Below are 14285 nucleotides of genomic sequence, written 5' to 3'. Positions count from 1 at the left end.
CAATCAAATTTAGGATTGACCAAGAGCCAACTGCTGCTTTGCATCAGCAACAGGAATTTTACATTGTCCCACCACCTGATGCACAATAACTAGAAAGCAAATCAGTACAACGCCTAGTGCAGCTGTACTGCTGAAACCTAACAGGGGAATATGACTCCTGAAAGAAATCTGTTTTGTGTAGCCAAAGGTTTAATCTAAAAGCTGTGTGGAAACAGCAAACTATAAAACTCTCACCAATAAAACTCATCTATATATAAATAATCCAATAAAACCTACAAACTCTTCTGCTGACAATGTATTGCGGCTCCTCCAACCAACGGCCGCGGCAGGCTAAACATGAGGACACAGATGACGCGCAACAATAAACGCATAAAATACACTTCTGCACCATTTGCTCCTTTTATTCCACATGCAACTGTCCAATATACAAATCAGCGCCTGGGATTAACTATTAAACAAATGCACAGACTGCACAAACAAATAACTGCAACTCAAAAAGAACTGTACTAATTACTATGCCAAATTACAACTTAGCCTAAGGCATCAATTAGTGCATAAATATACAAAAACCAACAAGTTACAGTCAAAATACATCAAACTCATTCAAGCTGCGCTCAACAGAAGGTTTTGCCTCATGCTCACCCAACCTTTCTGCTCATCAACATCAGGTGCCGTGAACAGGTGAGTGCAACCACATTTGTCATCTACCACACCCATGAGACACGCCCCACACCCGTGCACCAATACAGTGAGTCCATTTAAATCAACCCACATAGTCAAAAAAGGAGCAACTCATATGGCTCCTACAATAGTCATCTTAATTAATAAATCAGTTTTCTCAGCTGGAACAAATCCTGGACACCTGGAGGTAATTAATAGCTTTTTACTTGATCCATAATTTTGAAATCTTTTTATTTGGGAAATTTTAATATATTCAGCAGAATACAGAATATGTTTGTTGCATCATAATAATTTGCTCGGCATACTATATTAATAGTTTTTTGTTGTAACAAAATTACTGTTTTAGTATTTGTTTAATACACATTTCCCCATACTTCAGCATCACTATGAGTGAGCAGTACTGTATATAAAGAGAATCCCGATTTACAAGTTCCTTAGCTTTATGCAAGGATGTAATTGTCTTAGAGATTTCTGCTGTGATGTGGAAATCATTACGATCTGTGGTGCAGAGTGTGCATGACTTCTATGAGTGAGGAAACAGTAGTAGAGAAACTAAGTCGACAGCATGTTAGCAGACTATTAGATGGCAGAGAGGCAGAATAAAGTGGCAGCAAAAGCTTTAAAGTCTGCGTATGCAGGGCTGAGGCGTTCCCACTTGACATTGATGAGCTCCACCCCACCAACCAGCAACTTGGAGCACGTGCAGAGGAAAAGCTGAGTTACAGCCCAGGGGTTCGTAAAAGACATTTATCTGAGGTGCCAGTCAGAATTGTAAGTCGCCAAACCATGTGGGCGGAAATAGTCAGCAATTTCAGTACATATTAACAAAAAATGTTCTTTGAGCAATGAACTGATGGAAAAAACAATCTTCCAGGACTTTTATACCCTCAAACATTCTTCCAGGACATTTTTGTTTTGTTTTCACAAAGCAAAAATAATGAACACATAGAAAAATGAATTCATTCAGCTTGTAATAATGGTATTATTATTATAGGTATTATTGTGTACCAAGGTCAAATAACAGGCAGTAGTGCTCTCTGATAGACTTTATTGCCACAGGAAAGTGCCTTACCTTCAATCTTAAACTACAAGGCCACTTTGGACCCAATCAAAACAGTGAACACGCACCACTCCAGTCCAGCATTGACAAACAAGACTTAAATAAATACTCACTTGGCAAGAACTCAGAGAGGTTGTAGTGAAACACAGGGCATCCAATAATCTAAAGGAGCATGTTTTAATGTCATACTGAATATATAGTTTAATTGTGGGAAATTGTTGAATGAATTTCACTGCTCCTGTATTTAAAGGACACAAAATGATAGATGCCCAAGGTCAAAAAGGAAATCTGTTCAGTCTGATCAAGGGAAAAGAAAAGTCCATTATATCACAATTTCTTTGGTCTTACTTTTTTCTTATTTATTTATTTATTTCAAGAATCATTGAACCTGAAGGACAAGGAAAGTGAGAGAACAGAAAGAAGCAAGAGACACTGTCTCCTTCACCACAGTAATTATCACCCAGCTCTGACTCTCCCTGTACAGTTCTCCACAGTGTGGTGTGCTTTAATGAGGACACACTTCTTTGTTCTGTCAAGGAATCAGCTGCTTCCTCCTCGCGTCCCTGGTTTTGCTATCCAATGAACTAATTGTCAGTTCTCTTTGCCTAAGGGCTAAGGAAACTTGGTGGTGGGCTGCCAATACTTAAATGTCAGCACGTGTGCCAGTGAGCAGCTGTAGCTCAGGTGGCTGAATATGTTTGACTTGAATTATATGGTTGCTGGTTCAATGCTGAAATTCTCCTGTTTCAAGGGTGCATTTAAAGCCCATTGAACTCCAGGAATGTAAAGATGTGAAATTAAATGGTAATAGTACCAGCTGATTATGTATTTTTATTCTTGTTTTGCACAAACATACCCAGCTTAATGGGTCACATGATTTCAAAATGTCTATAATTTGATATATAATGCAACTTTAGATGAAGCATATATAAAACAAGCAAATTAAAAAGACTCAGTGGTTCATATTTCATCTTTCTTGCATTTCAAGGCTTTATAGGTAGAACTGGTTTATTATAACCATCTGAACCCACGTGCTTATAATGAGGCGATCTGTATGGATCTGACATGTTGTGAAAGACTTTTTGCTGGCAGTGTTTGGGTCCAACTACTTGGTCACCCAATCCTGATTTAAACCATGTAAGTATAGTTTTTCCTGTACCATCTACACTTCGATTAGCTGCCGATTAACCAGACTCTAAATAAAAGATAATGTTGCTAAATATGTTATACAGTAACTTTAAGCTGACAACTAATTTCCACTGCCCCCAAGTGGTCAGAAAAAGACTGAGTTCAAGAAGCATTTTGGGAAATACTTACAGTAATATAAATAAATTGAATTGAATATGAGAAATATATATAATATAACACATATGGAAATATAGACTGGACCTCAAATATAGATAATTTTGAGGTCCAGGCTCTGAGGAGGCCAATCCATGACTAATAGTAATCTGTTCTGTGTTTTTCTATCCAGGTATGCATTTACTTCATTGGCAGTGTATTTGGGATTATTGTCTTAGTAAAAAAAATGAAGTCTTGGCAAAAAGATCCTTTCCAGATGGTTCTGTATGTTGGATCAAAATCTGATGGTGCTTTTCTGTGTTTATAATTCCATCAAACTTCCCTCCGTTTGCCTTCACTAGGAATGACTTCTTTACATGGCTTCTTCTTTCTTTCTGGGTGGTTTCAGTCAGCTGCTGCAGAATCTTCCAGCTATGCACACCTCACAACATATATGATGCTTCCAATTAACACAAATCTCTTAAGATTCTTGTAAAAAATAAATAATGTTTGAGCTTGATCTTGATTTTAAGTCTGTTGTAATCACATGTCAAATATAAGGAGCCTCTGCTCTCTGTAGTCCTTATAAGGATGATTGCACCACAAAGAGACCAAAAACCTATCCACTGACTACATTTGTTTTTGCCTTCTCTTCTTCTAACACACAGAGAGGTCAAAGGGTACACGTTTTATGCAAGATTTTAAGTAACATGTTTGATGATAAGCTTTTGACTTCAAAACGTTGGGTTGAATATTAATTATTATTAATCTTTTAGATGTCAGCAAGACATAGTGCTGAGCGCAATTTAAAAACACACTGAAAGTGAATCTGTAGATTGCCCACAAGGAAAATCTTGGTATCCCTCAGAAAGCTTCTAGGGTATAAGTGTGATTTTAAAAAATAATGAATGAAATCAGAATTTAGAGATTTCAGAAAATCTCTTTCTCATAATTTCCTGAGCATTTCACACTCAGCATGAACCTAGAAGTACCTGAAAGCTCTATAAGCATACAAATAAATGCACATTAGAGACTGCTTTAGACCATTGTTACACAGTGAAAACGAAATTAAAAATGCCCAAAAGTTGATTCTGTTCACCTGGACGTAGCGTTTTCAGTGGGAGAATCGTTTCGTCACTCATCCAAGTGACTTCTTCAGTCTCAGCTGACTGCAGGTTTCCCCAATCTCATAAACATCACATTTGCATAATGACTGAAACTATCACCCCTGAAGGAACAATGGGTTGTGCGCGTGCGCAATTCCGCACTGCTGGCATGGTCTCTGCACACAGAAAATCTGCGTTGCGCACACACAAAAAAACCCCAAACTCTAACCTGAATTGAAATTAAAATTAATACTTTAACAATTCTGTTTTGCAGTGTTAGTCAGTAAGTGCCTGGCTGATCCCATATGGGATTACAACGATGCCACCTTATCCCATAGTCCAGCCAGTAATGCGATTCACATATACGCAGCTAATCAACGTCATTGACAGGCTATGAGAGCGTCCTTATGTGCTGACACCGGTGTTTTAGCTAGCAAAGCTGCGTGGCTGATGTGGAGTGAAGCCACGTTAATGTGTACAACCATTGGAGATGTGAGCAGGACAGACGGAACAATTGACGGAAAGAGTGTGGACTTTATACCAGTTTTTAAATTGTGTTGATAGGCCACGTAAAACCAGAGTTATGATAAAAATATATGCAATGTTTGGTTTTCTTCCTGAATACTATTGTTGTTTATAATCACTGTGGGAAGAAACGATAAAAACGGCGTTTTAGCACTCTACGCCTGTGAGCAAAACCAAAGCCAAAAAAACCTCACCCTTTCCTATTGGTGGAAAAATGTACCATGTCGACCAATCAAAAAATGATATGGCAACATGGCATTTAGTTGTTTAGGTAGGGGGAAGTTTTAGGAGTGACTGCGGTGTTTTGAGATGTGAGAGATTTGCGATGTTTAGCGCAAATCTTGTGTAGTTAGTGTGTAGTGTAGTCAATAGGTTTGTTGTGTGTGTCAGAACAATGAGGCGACTACTGAATGTTACAGGTGTTACAGGAGTGATACATCTCCTGTTGTCAGGCCTGCAGGTATCAGGCTGTTGTTCTCCTTTATCTCATAGTGGACACAAATTATTTTTTGGAGTGGCACAAATAATTTGTGTGGCATCAAATTTGATGCAGAACACCTGATTGTTCTGTAAATAGTTTAAAATGTTTATTTAAAAAAACGCCTTGGCTGTATTTTTAGGTAAACAGCTGCAAAAAACTTTGTTGTTCGCATAACTCAGTTACTTTTTTGAAGTAGTAACTATATAATTAATTGCCCAACATTGGTCATTATATACTGTAATTTGCAGACAGGGAGTTACAGGACTCTCTCCCAGACCACAGACTCATACTCATAATACAAGTCAGAGCTTTATGAAAAAAAAGAGAAAAAAAAGAAAGAAAGTTGTGTTTTCAAAATTGGAATTCAAGTTATTTTTTACTTCCAATAGTGTTAACATACTACACAGGTCATGAACAAGATTTTTTTTTTAAATTTCATCATAAGTGGGCTAAAGCAGTTAATTAAAAGTAGTCTAACATAAATGTAAATGCTGTAATTTGATTATTTTAATAAACCATGTAACTTGGATGGATTCGATGCTGGCGTGACCACAGTGCACACGTCTGATGTTGCTCACAGTGGTCCAAGGGACCGCTCAGGGAGTTTGTGTGTTCGACATGAAAAATTACAGGGAACATTGGCTGGGAGGTCAGTTCCTTCATCATAATTATGCAAATTTTCATGACCATTGATCAACAACCACTGATCAAAGCTCATTTATCAAAGACCACTGATCAATGGCCATGAGTACCATTCACAGAGAGTTGGGGAATGGCTGCAATCACAGCATTTTAAGATGACGAAAGATGTACCCTTAGGCCCCTCCTCGATTCAGAGATGGTCTTTCCCTTTTCACGCAAATGGACTCCTTGACTCCGCGCTCAAACCAGCGTTCCTCCCTGTCCAGGATGTGTACATCCTCATCACTAAAAGAGTGTCCACTGGCCTGTAGGTGTAAATAGACTGCAGAGTCCTGGCCTGACGAGGTGGCTCTTCTGTGTTGTGCCATCATTATGCAAATGTAGTGTTTCTAAGGCTACGTCCACACTAGCCCGGATAGATTTGAAAACGGCGTTTTCGTCTGAAAACCCTCCGCGTCCACACTGGCGTTTTCAGTCGTTTTCACAGAATTGTGCATCCACATTGAAACGGCCGAAAACACTTACGTTCCAGTACTGCGCATGCGTGAAACGCAAGAAGATCCGACCTGCCTCATTTCCATCTGCCGCTTATTTACTTTCCGGCTCTTTGAAATGTTGCTGCAAAATGTTGAGGAAAAGCACTGAGTCTTTTAAATGGACTAACAATGAGGTGGAGTTGTTGCTGCGAGTAACACAAAAGTACAAAGTTGCAAAAGCGAGTGAGAGTTAAAGAATTTGAAGAAAAGCTATCTGGAGCATGTACAGACTGATATTAATATTTAATAGGGCTGTCAAAATTGAGAGCAAACAAAACAACTGCTGCATCACATGACTAAAATGCATCATTGTTTTCGAAAGTCTCCATTTTCGCTGTCAACACTGCGACGCGAAAGCACCATCTTCAAATGTATTCGTTTTCGAGAGCGTTTTCGAAACGCTGCGTTTTTCTTCGAGGAAAACGCCGTCTCAGTGTGGACGGGAGGCCAAAATGGAGAGAAAACGATGCGTTTTTGTTTGAAAATGCATTAGTGTGGACGTAGCCTAAGACTGGGGAAACCTGCAGTCAGCTGAGACTGAAGAAGTCATTTGGATGAGTGAGTTTCTCCCACTGAAAACGCTACGTCCAGATGAACAGAATCAAACTTTTGGGGATTTACTTACCTGGATGATTGAGCATGCATCAAGACGAACTGGAAAATTAAAACTACTCAGTGGTACATCAGACAGTATTAAAGGTTATTAACAGACACAGGTCACACCTGTACAAAATAGATTTTCCTCGGATTAGAAAAGATGAGATTTAAGATTTTCTGGAGCAGGCTGACTGACCATAATAGTTTGAAAGCTTCACTAATGAATCTAGCTGCATGTAGAAGGTTAAGAATTATTTGCTGTCACTTCTGACAGCTAACAAAGCACAGATTTGTAGCGCTAAAATGAAATGATTTCCTTTCATTTCTAATACACAGACATTAAAATAGACAGTACTGTGCAGTCCTCTACAGTTTTTTGCGATTTTGTTAGGACAATGGGAAATAGGTGAACTACAATATGCTGTATAAGGCAAGAACAGAGTTTGTACAGTTTTAACGAACTTGAAAATAGTGCGACCACCTTTATTCTGCAGCACAGTCTGAACTCTCTTAGACAAACTTTCTTGTAATTTCTTTGAGTAGCCTTCGGGAATAGTTCTCCAGACTTCTCGCAGGACATTCCAGGACTGATCGTGGTCCATTGTGAGTTTTTTATATCCAGGTATGCTTCTGCTACATTGGTATTGTGTTTGGGATCATTGTCATGCTGACAAATTAAGCTGTTTCCAATCAGATGCTTTCCAGATGGTACTGTATGGCTAAATGAGATTTGATGGTACTTTTCTGAGCTCCTCTGAACATACTGTTGACAATCTGGAACAAGCATTTCATGTTTGGAGCTGTTTTCACTGATTTTCAGTGCAGTTCTTGTGTAATTTGGTCATCCACAGCTTTTTCTCCCTGTTCCTCTCCTTAGAAATGACTTATTGACAGTCACACTCCCACTGAGACCAATTCTGATGATACTTTGGTGAACAGCAGTTGGATTAACTGAAGGGTCAGATGCATGTCTGTGCATGTCTGTTTGTTAACGATATAACTTTCAGATCTGCCATAAATTCAGGAGCTTGGAAAGAAAGCTTCACTGGCCACTGTGCTGAGATATGCCAAGTTTTAGGATAAAAGCTCTTTAAGAATAACCTTGTCCATCCAAAAATACAGTTTTATGCCTGTCAAGCTGTGTTATGTTTGGCACTTCTGTTTCAATTCAACAAAAGAAATGGGAACAAATTTTATGTTTTTGTGACAGGTTGCTGGTAACAAAGTGCCTAAAGATACCACTTAAAATTGGCCCATTGTTTTCGGTTTTGTGTAGTAATAACACTGGTTCATCCCTTGTGTACCTCTTTTATGCTTGAATGATTCACTGGTTAGTGTTAAGTGGTTTAACAAATAATGAAGCATTCCTCTGAACAACTGGACTGAAAATGAGTGAAAAAGCAGCCAATATGTAAAGAAAAACTTTGACAGCCTGAAAAATGTTTGCTTAAGACCACATTTTGCAAGAGAGCCTGGCTTAGAAGCAAAATATGGTCGTAAGGTGTGGCTCAATGCTTTTGCACAGTACTGTGTGTAGGGAAACCTGAAAAACCAAGGAGACCTTGTAGTGTGTTACTGAACGATAAGTTAAAAATATAGCACATGATCATCACACTGAAAAGGATTAATTTTCCTGATGAGCCTTATCACTGATGGTAAACATGACGACCAAACCGCTTCATGTGTGAAGACAAATCTTTAAGTGAGGTGTTATCAGATGGAAGAAGGGCTGCATGACATTTTTGTGTATTCAGGCTTATCTAAACGGTAAAGGATTTTTATTACATGTCTGGCTGACTACAAGTTTATTTGCAAACTAGAAACTATTTTGTAGTTTTTTTCAGTCATTTTAAGAATAATTTATTTGTGACATTTTGCCATCAAGAATAAATTATTCTCATTAACCAGCACAGTGGAGACATACAGGTAATTACATATCAAAAAGTGGGCTGTCATCAAACCAGGGATATTGCATATCAAAACACCCAGTCTAATGTGTTCTGGCCCTTTTATCACATTACACCTGCTCCTGGAAAAAAGCAAGCGTGATATGGCAGACAGGCGAGAGTTGGATGAACCATTCATGAGTGTGAGAGAAGTTAGTTAAAATCAAGAGAAAAAGAGGCTACTGGTCTGTGTCACAGTGAACAATATGGCTGCTTAAAAATACATGAGAAATAAATAAATAAAATAAGCCTGTGGATTACACAATATTTTGGTTTCAGGGACTCCAGTTGCTTTTCTTTCCAAGCTCCTTGGAGTAATATGACCTGGATGACTGAGACCTACACAGATGTTTCAAGGACTCAAAAATATTTCTTACAACTGCTAGTTTTTTGAGTCTGTTCTACAGTGTCCATTGTAAGGCTCATGGACAAACTGGCACCTTTACAGCATTTCTACTGAAAGTAAACACAAAAATATTGCAGCAATAAGTGCTCGGACTATAGCTTGAACATGCTCTCTGTATTTTTGTTGATATAATAATGTGCTGCAGTCTGTCCTACTACACAATAAAACTCTGAATGTCCCTGTTTGAGACCTTGAGAGTTTTTCTGTGTGGCTGCATGAGACTGTGGAGTCCTTTGAGAATGCTTTGTGGTTCATGGCCAAAGAAATAAAGCACACAAACAATTATTTATTTCTTTTTCTATATTTAGACTCCTTCAGCTTCTGAAACATGGCTGCAAGTCTTCCGAGTATCCATTGGGTAGAAATGAGTTGCAGTTTCAAAAGATGCCTTTAACATGTTACAAGAAAAATGTGCAAAAAGAACACTGCAACAGCAACACTGTTGCTGTCTGGTTGCACCCAAGGCACTTCAAAGCCCTTTTTGAAGATGAGTGTGGTGTGAGCTTTGTAAGATGGCTCACCAGAAAGATTTCCAAAGGAGCCATGCAACCGTTTCCTGGACACTTCTTCAAATGACAGTAGAAATTATAGCATCTAGATACATTGTAACTGCTATATTGTCACAGATCGTAACTCTAAAGTTCATAGTAATTTGTATGAGTCAGTGAATTATTATCACTTCATTAATTGTGTAACATTATAAAGAACTGTAATGTAGAAGATGTTAGAGCTGCCTCTGTATAAATAAACTGAAAAAGCTTTGTCATTCTGTTTTGTCTGTGTATCTGTAAATGTCAGTCACCTGAAAATGATTTAACACACAAGCTGTTACTCTCTTTCTCCCTGAACAAACCCAAACAAGGCCAGCCATACATACCACAAGCTTTATATGTCTGACTGACTGATAATGTTTGTCTGTGGCTTCCGGTACTCTCTAACTCTGTTACCTCTTTTTCTATGTATTCTTTCCTTCTCTGCAGGGAACATAAGGAGCTTCTTATCCCCGACTACCTCATAAAGATTTTGTAACAGTTTTTAGTTAATAAATGTATCTAGGGAAAGAGGGGAGAATATCTGTCCATCTCCACAACAATCCCCCGGAGTGAAGCTTTCACACAGCCCGAGGGCTGACCTTACCAGCCTGTCAAAGGACATTAAGGTCTTATGGGCAACATGCATGTGAGAGGGATAAAATAAAACTGAGAATCTGCACAGAGAAAAAGACAATGCCAACAAAGCAAGCAGCTTTATACTGACCTATAAAAGATGCCAGAGTTCAAACATGTTGATGATGTGAATCCAGCTTCTTTTTCATAATAAATTTAAAATACCTCCAAACAGATTTATGAAAATTCTGATGTAAAATTGTACTTTGAATTTTTTTTTTTTTTTTTTGGCTGTGGTGGCATATTTGAGCTGAAGAGATTTATGAACAGGTCTGCGGGCAGGAAATAATTCATATTAGCTGTGAGTCCCATTTTTTTCCTACACAAAACCTTGAAATGTTTTAAAAATCTCATTGAAGGGTAAGAACTTTTTCAGCTCGCTGAAAGGACTAGCAAGATCTAATCCATCAAATCACAACTTGTCACTTTTACTCTTACCTTTGTGCTGAATAATATACATCATATATATTAATCAATGAGCTAATGTTTTGATAGCTGGACTGCATGTGCTTTAGACAGAGGCTAGGTTTCCATTATTTATGTTTAATTAAGATGAACTTGACAGCTGACTGTAACTTCATGTTTAAAATACAGTACTGTGCAAAGTCTTGAGCTGCTCCTCAGTTCTTATATTTCGTTTCCAATGAGCCAGACTTTCTTGTAATTTTCTTAAAGTGGTTTCTGGAGGTCTTCTAAAGTTTTTTGTTGGACATTACCTGCTTTTTTACTCATTTTCAGTCCAGTTTTTATACCCAACCATTTTCAGAAGAATGCTTTGTTTTTTGTTTTTTGTTGAAGTCACATCGCAGTGACTGATCAGCCATCTAAATATAAATAAAGGCACCAAACGCAAGGGATGAACCAGTGTTGTATCTACACATAGCAGACAACTTAGCAAAATAATAATTTTAAATTGCATCTTTCGGGACTTTGTTGCCAGCAGCTTGTCCCCAAAATAGAAAAACTGTTCCTATTTCTGAAAATGCTTCAAAATGCTGAAAGCTTCACATGATGAACAGTGTGTACCTAAAAATTCTGAGGAAACTGGTCAATTGATGACAAACGAAGAGGTGACAAACCTAAAACTATCTGTTGCAGATGACAGGTATGTAATGTCATTAAAATCTGAAAAGAAAAAAAAAATCCAACTTAACAATGGACCCGAGAGATGCATCTGACCCTTCAGTTAATCCAACTGCTGTTCACCAAAGCATCATCAGAAATGGTCTCAGTGGGAATGTGACTGTCAATAAGTCATTTCTAAGGAGAGGAACAGGGAGAAAAAGCTGTGGATGACCAAATTATACAAGAACTGCACTGAAAATCAGTGACAACAGGTCCAAACATGACATTTTTGTTCCAGATTGTCATCAGTATCTCTCCAAAAGTTGATTCCGTTCATCTGGACGTAGCGTTTTGTGGGAGAAACGTTTCGTCACTAATCCAAGTGAGAATTTGAATAATTAGGATTAAGGAACTGACCTCCCAGCCCATTGTTCATTCAGTGGGCTGGTTTCAGTCATTATGCAAATGTACTGTTTATAAGATTGGGGAAACCTGCAGTCAGCTGAGACTGAAGAAGTCACTTGGATGAGTGACAAAACGTTTCTCCCACAAAACGCTACGTCCAGATGAACTGAATCAACTTTTGGAGATTTACTTAGCTGGATGATTGAGCATGCATCAAGACGACTGTCAACAGTATGTTCAGAGGAGCTCAGAAAAGTACCATCAAATCTCATTTAGCCATACAGTACCATCTGGAAGGCATCTGATTGGAAACAGCTTAATTTTTCAGCATGACAATGATCCCAAACACAATACCAATGTAGCAGAAGCATACCTGGATATAAAAACTCACAATGGACCACGATCAGTTCTGGAATGTCCTGCGAGAAGTCTGGAGAACTATTCCCGAAGGCTACTCAAAGAAATTACAAGAAAGTTTGTCTAAGAGAGTTTAGACTGTGCTGCAGAATAAAGGTGGTCGCACTATTTTCAAGTTCGTTAAAACTGTACAAACTCTGTTCTTGCCTTATATATTGTAGTTCACCTATTTCCCATTGTCCTAACAAAATAGCAAAAAACTGTAGAGGACTGCACAGTACTGTCTATTTTAATGTCTGTGTATTAGAAATGAAAGGAAATCATTTCATTTTAGCGCTACAAATCTGTGCTTTGTTAGCTGTCAGAAGTGACAGCAAATAATTCTTAACCTTCTACATGCAGCTAGATTCATTAGTGGAGCTTTCAAACTATTATGGTCAGTCAGCCTGCTCCAGAAAATCTTAAATCTCATCCTTTCTAATCTGAGGAAAATCTATTTTGTACAGGTGTGACCTGTGTCTGTTAATAACCTTTAATACTGTCTGATGTACCACTGAGTAGTTTTCATTTTTCATTTCGTTTTCACTGTGTAACAAAAGTTTAAAGCAGTCTCTAATGTGCATTTACTTGTATGCTTATAGAGCTTTCAGGTACTTCTAGGTTCATGCTGAGTGTGAAATGCTCAGGGAGTCATGAGAAAGTGAACATTTTCTGAAATCTCTAAATTCTGATTTTATTCATTATTTTTTTTAAACCACACTTATACCCTAGAAGCTTTCTGAGGGATACCAAGATTTTCCTTGTGCTTCACTTTCAGTGTGTTTTTAAATTGCACTCAGCACTATGCCGTGCTGACATCTAAAAGATTAATAATAATTAATTATAATAATAATTAATATTCAACCCAACGTTTTGAAGTCAAAAGCTTATCATCAAACATGTTACTCAGACATCTCCTCCATGCCTGCTTCATGCCCTGGGGGATGGGGCTATGGCTCCCTACACCTTCTAGCAGATCGTTACATGGAGAAACCTTTAATACAAGCGCGCTCATCCACCCAGGTGTTCACTGGTGTTCACTGTTCATAGACACAAACCACACCTTTCTTGGCTGCTACCTCAAAGCACATTGTGCTGCACAACAACACTCAATATTTAGTATTTACTGTTATTTACACTTAGCTAGATTAATGCGATGGTGTTGTGCTTATTATGCTGCTCTCTTTTTTTCCTTGTTTTCTCTTTTTTTTCTCTCAACAGGTGATCCGGGAGATCTTTTTGCTTTTTAAGTGTCTTTTCTCACTGTCCCTCTTCCCTGTTTTTCTTTTCCTTCCTCTCTTTTCCCTTTCCTATCTCCTAGCCATGTCTGTCCCTTTTGCAACAACTGAAAATAAAATAAAATAAATAATAACAACAATGGTCAATCAAATAGACCAATACCGCAAGGTCGTGATGATCCACTTGTTAAAGTAAATCCGTTGGATATCTTTGTTGGCGTTCAGACAACAATTCTGACGGCTAAAGAACCAAATGTGACAGGCAAAAAAGAAAAGAAAAGAAAAAGACATGTTACTTAAAATCTTGCATAAAATGTGTACCCTTTGACCTCTCTGTGTGTTAGAAGAAGAGAAGGCAAAAACAAAAGCAGTCAGTGGATAAGTTTTTGGTCTCTTTGTGGTGCAATCATCCTTAATAGGACTACAGAAAGCAGAGACTCTTTATATTTGACATGTGATTAGTACAACAAATTTCATTTATTTATTTTTACAAGAAACTTAAGAGGTGTGTGTTAATTGGAAGCATCATATTTGGTGTGAGGTTTGGATAGCTGGAAGATTCTGCAGCACTGACTGAAACCACCCAGAACAGCACCGTTACCCATTTACAGAGCATCAATAACACTGGGGACTATTAGAAAATACCCACTGTGGTCTGTGAACCCTGCTGTCATCTGGAGACAAGTATCTGCTGTTGCTCCAAAGGTGAATCTGAGGGGAAACATCAGAGCATGTTTCTTTTCTCAGGTTTAGA

This window comes from Rhamphochromis longiceps, linkage group LG6 (assembly GCF_057381845.1).
Source record: "Rhamphochromis longiceps isolate RC_006_pf linkage group LG6, R_longiceps_female_GT1.1, whole genome shotgun sequence".
In the NCBI taxonomy this organism is placed as follows: domain Eukaryota; kingdom Metazoa; phylum Chordata; class Actinopteri; order Cichliformes; family Cichlidae; genus Rhamphochromis; species Rhamphochromis longiceps.
The sequence above is the reverse complement of the archived record's forward strand: the minus strand, read 5'-3'. Positions refer to the sequence as shown.